This window comes from Alligator mississippiensis, chromosome 1 (assembly GCF_030867095.1).
Source record: "Alligator mississippiensis isolate rAllMis1 chromosome 1, rAllMis1, whole genome shotgun sequence".
Lineage (NCBI taxonomy): Eukaryota > Metazoa > Chordata > Crocodylia > Alligatoridae > Alligator > Alligator mississippiensis.
In genome coordinates this window covers 352,414,376-352,421,904 of record NC_081824.1, presented here as the reverse complement: position 1 = coordinate 352,421,904, position 7,529 = coordinate 352,414,376, and positions in this window count along the sequence as shown.

Here is a 7,529-nt window from a genome sequence, read left to right as displayed (position 1 = left end):
ACCGCTGGTTGAACTCAAACTAAGCCATGTTACTCAGGCTTACTAATGTTACCCTCTCTATAATGTTTACAAACTCATCCTGAAGTAAATATAAATGTATTAATCATTTTATAGTAAAGTTGTTTATGATTTATTATTTCTATATCATACTGACATGGCAGGTAGCCAGGTTGCATATCCTCATCAGGTGATTGGGATGGAATAGGTAAAAAAGCACATTACACAAAGGTTGTTCCAGAGTTCTGGATTTCAATATATAGTCCTTTCTAAAAGCTTGTTTGCTGAGCTTGATAGATGATTTGTGTCTTCTGGTGATACCAAGAGTTGGATGCTGCTATCTCTATTAGCAAAACTTGTATTACTTGGAAAATGAAAGCAACCCATTTACAATGTATTCAGAATGGTTGAAAGAATGATTAAAGTCTTAATAGAGAAAATAGCTTGAATGTAATAAACATATTATACTTATCAAAGCAAGCAAATCACCGCCTTTGTTTATTTAATCTGTTCCTGTTATTCATCTGCTCCCACTGAACTGTTCCTCCTATTCCTTCTATACACAATTATTTGCCAACTAGATCTCTTCGGCTAGGGACAGACATTCAAAAAGCCTGAGCCTGAATTGATTCAATCTTTGCAGGTTAGTCTAACCTGGCTAGGCTGAACCAGTTTGTAACTGTTCAGACATCCCCTCTGAACTGAAGAAATGCAGGCACATGCCTGTAGTGGTTCTGGCTAGAAGCCAGGGGGTGCTAAAGCAGCCCTCCCTTCCTTTCTATGGTGCTGAGCTGAGAGAGGGGGTTGGGGGGCATGGCCAGGCCTGGCAGGACACTCTGATTAGGGAGGTCTGCCTGCACTGTCCCAGGCTTTTCCCCACTTACTGCTCAAGGGGTGAGAATATTGCCAGACCACTAGCCAGACCAGGCTAGCACTCTGAGGCAAAGGTGGAGGGGTGCAGTGCATGCATCTATTGATGATACAGAGCTTTTCAAATCTCCCTCCCCCTGCTTTTTCATACTGTCTGCAGCAAACTGACAGGCAAGCAAGCCAGCAGGGTTTATTAGTGTTTATCAGCCCATCAATAAAACAGAAGCCTCTTTCATTAGTTCAAACTCTTCTTAAACAGCTTTTTCCAAGGAAGGAATGGAGGGACATTGCCAGCTGACCTGTTGATTAGCTCCAAAAGCCCTAAGCAGACACTGTTCTGTCTGCCTGTCCCAGTAAAATTGGAGACACACACACAGACAGACACCTCTCAGCATTGACTAGCATACCACATCCCTAGGATACACAGGGCTGGGGTCTATCCTGTGGGAGATGGGAGGGAGGGAGGGGTGGATCCTTGCTTCAGCAGTGAGCAGCAAGGGGGAGGTAAGGCAGGGGGAAGCCAGGCAGATCCTGCTGTACCTGCAGTCTCCACCAAAGCTCTGGCCAAAGCGCAGGGGGACAGGGCCAGCTCTCCTCTCTGGAACAGACAGCTCTCCCAGAGCTGCAAAGCACCTGGGATGCTGGGGGACTCTGGTTTAACTTACAGCAGGAAGAGATCTGGGACAGACTTTGCATGAATTGGTTTGACCCAGATCAGTTAAGTCTGATTCAGCCAGGTTTATCTTAAACCAGTTTCAGCCATTTTGAAACTGGTTTATGTGCACTGACCAGGTTTAAACCAATTTCTGATTACTTAAACTGGTTTATGTGTAATGTCTGTGCCTCACCTTCTTTACTGCCCTGTCCATATTCACTATGTCCTAATCCTCCTCCAAATTATCCCTCTTTCTGTCCAGCTATCTGGTCCTCCTTTTCCCTGGATAAGCTACAAAGGAGTTTTCTATTCCCCTTGATGTTCCTTTCCAGTGTTGGCTCTGATCTCCTTGACAGCTCATGGCTCCTCTCCTTTTAGTAGCTGGCAGCTGCAGTCCAGCTGTTGGCTATGGTCCATCAGGTTTTCTCTTTATTAAAAAAATCCCATTGAGTTATGATTTGATGTTGGGAAGCCATATTAATTTTCACAGGACTAATCACAATTTTGTATTCAGAGTAGATAGGAACAAGTCACGTTCAAGATTGCACCAGTTGGCCATGGGTAAATGCTGGCCACAGGAGGATTTACTGAGAACTTTGACGTTGAATATGACTTATCCTTATTTATGCTAACTGCTAGGCCATGGCCAATATTGTGTTAACCAATGCAGTCCCCTGATGTTCTGATTCGGCATAACTTCCTAGTGAAAACAGTTCCTTAGGGTGAATCCTGTTTTCTATCCTCCTTTTAAGTAGTAGCAACTGCTAATTAAGCTGCTATTTGTTTGCAGCTGCCTTTTTAGGCATTCAAGCCCTTCTTTGCAGTGAAGGGCCTAGATTCTTTAAGACACATTTGAAAGCAAAGAGAAGGCAGTGCTCTTCAGACCACTTGCTTTGTGGGCCACACAGAGGCCATGTCTAAACAGAAGGACACTTGGTAAAAGCAAATCAACAAAATGCGTGAAGTCAAAAGTGCATAATTTAAAGTCCATTTAAACACCCTGACTAGGAACAAAAGTTACACATAAATTGGTTTAAGTGATTGGAAAGTAGTTTAAACCTGTAACACAACAGAAGTTCAGTGGACATAAACCACTTTCAAAATGACCAAAACTGGTTTAAGATAAACCTGGTTGAATATAGTATCAGACTTAACTGATTTGGGTCAAACCAGTTTATGGAACTTCTGTCCCAGATCCCTTCCTGGTTCAAATTAACTCGAAGTCCTCCAGCATCCCAGAATGCTTTGCAGCCCTGAGATATGCTGCCTGCTATAGTAGAGCAGGGAATGACTTGCCCCTCTGCTCCTTAGCCTGCTTCCTGCCTCCGGCCATCAGTCCATAGGTACAGGGGGCAGGGGAACAGACCACCAGAACCCCGTGGTCTGGGCTTTTCAGAGCCTGGCAGCTCTCTCCCCACCTTCCTCCCCCTTCCCAGCTCCTGATTGCTCCAGCGGCTGCCACAGAAGGGAGAGAGAAGAAGTCCTTGCAGGTGGATGCCTGCCCATGCAGCCCAGCATCGGGGCACCAGGGAACCCCTTGCTTTGCGGGGCTTCCCCCCACCCCAGCCCAGGGTCACCCATCTCAGGGCACTCATAAAAATCCTTGCCTCTTACATAATTCCTAGAACATCATGGCTACATCACTCCAACACTATCATAATGTACTTAAACCTACTTTGACTTCACATCTTTAGGTGATTCACTTTCTCTCTCTTCCCAGAAGCACTGCACTGGCTCCAGATTGCTCATTCTTTCCTCCAAATTTAAATGCATCTAAGACTGTACAACCTGTGGCAACACTTCACAAACTAATCAGAAGATCTCAGAGAGGGAGATATCAAGGCATAAGTGTCAGTTCCAAGGAAGGAACAATTTCCTTCACTAGAATAAATACACTATCTTACTATACAGTATATGAATATACAGAGGAATTCCTGTTTAACTTTTCAGAAAAATATTATCGTGGATAAGTCTAAATGAGTCTGATTTATTTGTAGGAGATAAACCAGGAACAATTTTCAGTCTAAGCGAGTTTTAATTTGGTTTTAACTACTCAATAAATTCAATCTCAACCAAATATGAAGTGTATAGTTAATGGCTGTTAAAATATTTTTCCTTTCTTATGTCTCCTCACAACTCCCCACATTTGCTGCTAACCACTTTCAGTTGCCTCTACAGGCGTCTTTGCCATTTGCTGAAAAAAAAAAGAGACAGATGCCCAGATCCACCAAGGTATTTAGATTCTTAACTCTTATTTAGGCATCTAACACCCATTGATTCCTTAGTTGATCTTGGTTTTAGCTCCTGTAATGACCTAAGTAAAAGACTTAGCTGGGCTTGACTGGGAAATAGAAAGTAGGAGTTTTGATACCTCCTTTCTCAATGGCCCATATAGACAGACTGGTACTACTATCAGCATCCTGTAGCAGGAATGTATCTTGAAGTGGTGAGTTAGTTGTGAATCAGTTCCCCAGTATTTTCAGTGCAGTGACAAAATCAGAGTCAGGGGGCTGCCAAAGAACAGAACACATATATCTAGGGTAAATATGTAATATTTTTGTAGATGTTATAGTATCTGTTTAATCTGTAATCTGTTTAATCTGTTATAGTATCTGTTATGGTATTAGTTTAATATCATTTGCAAATGGTAAGCAGGATGCTTTCAGTGAAGCTGTGGTAATATGAGAAAGAAATCAGAAGAGTCTGGGAGATTCTGAGGCAGGTGTAGTGGTAACAAAATTTAGGGCAGGTGCCAGTTGAGCTGAACAGATGTGGGGAGGCTGTGAAGAAACTGAAGAAAGGAAAAGAGTATTTTCTAAAAGGTACAGAAAAGCTGAATATGGGTGGAGAGTAACTGGAAAGATTTGATTTGTGCTTGGGGAAAAATAAAGCAGAAAACACAGAAAAGTAATGACATGAAAGGGTGTATGAATAAGTTAAGGCATGCATTATTTTAATAAATAACAGATAAAGCAGGACTATAATGAAGAAATCTGAATTCTCATTCTTACTCTGCTGCTAACCCACCATGTGACTGTGAGCAAGTCAATACAGGATATGGGCACCTCAAGCAAGACTGAAGGATTTACATAGGTATGAGCTCCTGGATTCCGAAACTGCAATCAATCATTCAAAATCATTCAGTTCAGGGGAGGGTGAACAGAAGAATACCTCTGTAGTCTAGTACTCACAGCCCTCAGGAGATAGAGGAGGCCAAGTCCAGGCTTCTATTCTCTGGATAGTTTCTGTGTGTTTATCCAGCATGTGTTGAATGGAAAGGACTTGTATTTCACATTTAGGATGTCTCCGTCCTTGTGCTAGAACATCTCATTCTCTCTCTTGGGCCTCATGACTCTTGTACGCTTAGTTTCCCAGGGTCAACTGGGGAAGTGGGGGGTGTGGAGTGCTTCCTGCTATAGGACCTGAGTCAGGTACCTAAGATCTGGAGATGTACAGGAATTTGGGCACACCTCTGTGCTCAGTACTTATTATCTGACTTGTCACTGATCAGCATATGAAGGGGGTTTTTTTTCCCATTCTATGGCCCCTTGCACTCTTCATGGACTACAAAGAGAACCTAGGTGCCTAACACAAATATGGATTCATTTGTGTCTAGTGAGGGATGTTAGGTGTTGCACAGTATCAGCAAATGTACCATAATCATCATATTTGCACAGTAAATTGGACCCCAATAAGTACCTGCACTTGAAACAACATTTGAAATAACATCTTCACTTGACTTTAAATTGTCTTTGTGTCATCCCTCATGCAGGTGGACTTGCTTGGGGACATCTTACACACGTGACTGTGCTTCTAAAGCTGAGCACAGAGTAGCAGAGGACAGTGAACAGAGCATAGAGCAGCAGAGGACAAAGTTCTAGAAGGTGCCAGTGAATGAAAAGCCTGAGCTATTTCCTGTGTATGACAACATGATAATCTATTTGGGACAAAGAATCCGTTTATGTTTACATATTCTTGAATCTTTGTGATATATGATAACTCATTGTTATATGCAATAATTCTGAGGTTCCAATATACAACTTCCATTTTCACTCCCTTTTGCTCCAGTACCTAACCTGCAGATATGTAAAAACTTCATAGCATTTATCCCCAATCATATAATGCATGAATTTCCCTCACTACAAATAAGGATACGACTAATTAACCAATGGATGCTGAAATGTAATTATTTATAAAGTGCTTGAGGTCTTTAGATTTGATACTGTAGACAATATTAAGTTTAAGGAAGACAATTTAAAAGTTCTGAAATATTTGAAAATGCATTTTGGGCATGTAGCGTATAGATGTAATCGAAGAAATGGCACTGAAAAAGAGGCAATTAGTGGATTACTTGGATAAGGAGAGTGCATTAATAAAACAACTTAAGCTTTCCTGTTGCTGTTTAGCAGAAATGTTGTGTACCTAGTCACTCCCATTTATGGTTTGATATTTTTTTTTCATACCAAAAGATTTGTAGAAAAGATTAATTAGAAAAACATTGTATTTACTACAAATTGTTATTTAAGGTGTTTAAATAAATTAGGGGAGGAGGGGAGAAATTAATTTAGTGATAGTTAACATATACTACACAGCTGTGTATACACAGCAAAATTCCTGATTAGTTTTCAGTTTCAATCGTGGCACTGCTGAACTGCTCAAATCCATAGTCCTGTGCCAATCATAGACTCATACAAAGTTAGGCTTAGAAGGGACCTCAGGAGGTCATCTAGTCCAACCCCCTGCTCCAAAGAAGAAGCATCCCCAAATAGATAATTCCAGCCACAGCTTTGTCTTGCCGGGTTTGAAAACCTCCAAGGATGGAGATTCTACCACCTCTCTGGGTAACCTGTTCCAGTGCTTTACTACCCTCCTAGTAAGAAAATTCTTCCTAATATGTAACCTAAACTTTCCTTGTTGCAACTTGAGACCATTGCTCCTTGCTCTGTCATCTGCCACCACTGAGAACAGTCTAGCTCCATCCTCTTTTGGACCCCCCTTCAGGTAGTTGAAGGCTGCTATTAAGTCCCCTATCAGTCTCCTCTTCTGTAGACTAAATAAGCCCAGTTCTCTCAGTCTTTTCTCATAAGTCATGTCCTCCAGCCCCCTCACCATTTTTGTCATCCTCTGCTGGACACTCTCCAATTTGTCAGCATTATTTCTGTCGTGGGGGGTGCAAAACTGAACACAGCACTCCAGATGTGGCTTCACCAGTGCTGCATAGAGGAGCATAATCACTTCCCTTGACCTGCTCCCAACATACCAATGCAGTCCAGTATGCCGTTAATCTTCTTGGCAGCAAGGGCAGACTGCTGGCTCATGTTCAGATTATTGCCCATTGTAACCCCCAGGTTCTTTTCTGCAGAGCTGCTGCTCAGCCAGTCAGCCCCCAGCCTGTACTGGTGCATGGGATTGTTCCATCCTAAGTGCAGGACTTTGCACTTATCCTTGCTGAACCTCATGAGATTCCTTTTGGCCCAATCCTCCAGTTTGTCTAGGTCACTCTGAATCCTAGCCCTACCCTGCAGCATATCTACTACTCCTCACAGCTTGGTGTCATCTGTGAAGTTGCTGAGGGTGCACTCTATGCCTTCTTCCAGGTTGGCGATGAAGACATTGAACAAAACTGGCCCCAGAACCAACCCCTGGGGCACTCCACTGATACCAGCTACCAATTAGACATCTAGCCACTGATTACTACTCTCTGAGCCTGATGGTCCAGCCAGTTTCTATCCATATTACAGTCCATTCATCCAGCCCATACTTTCTTAGCTTGACTGTGAGAAGGTTGTGGAAGACCATATCAAAAGCCTTGCTAAAATCAAGGTACACCACATCAACAAAGCCAATCATCTCATCATAGAAGTCAATCATAAAACCTGTTATGTTTTTATAGAATGCTGTAGTAGAAAGCCCACTGTATTTTTTCTTTTTGTCATTTTTTCTCTTTTCTTAGATGTTTTAAATTTCCCCTTTGATCTTCAAGGAAATGTAATTAAAATAAAAACCT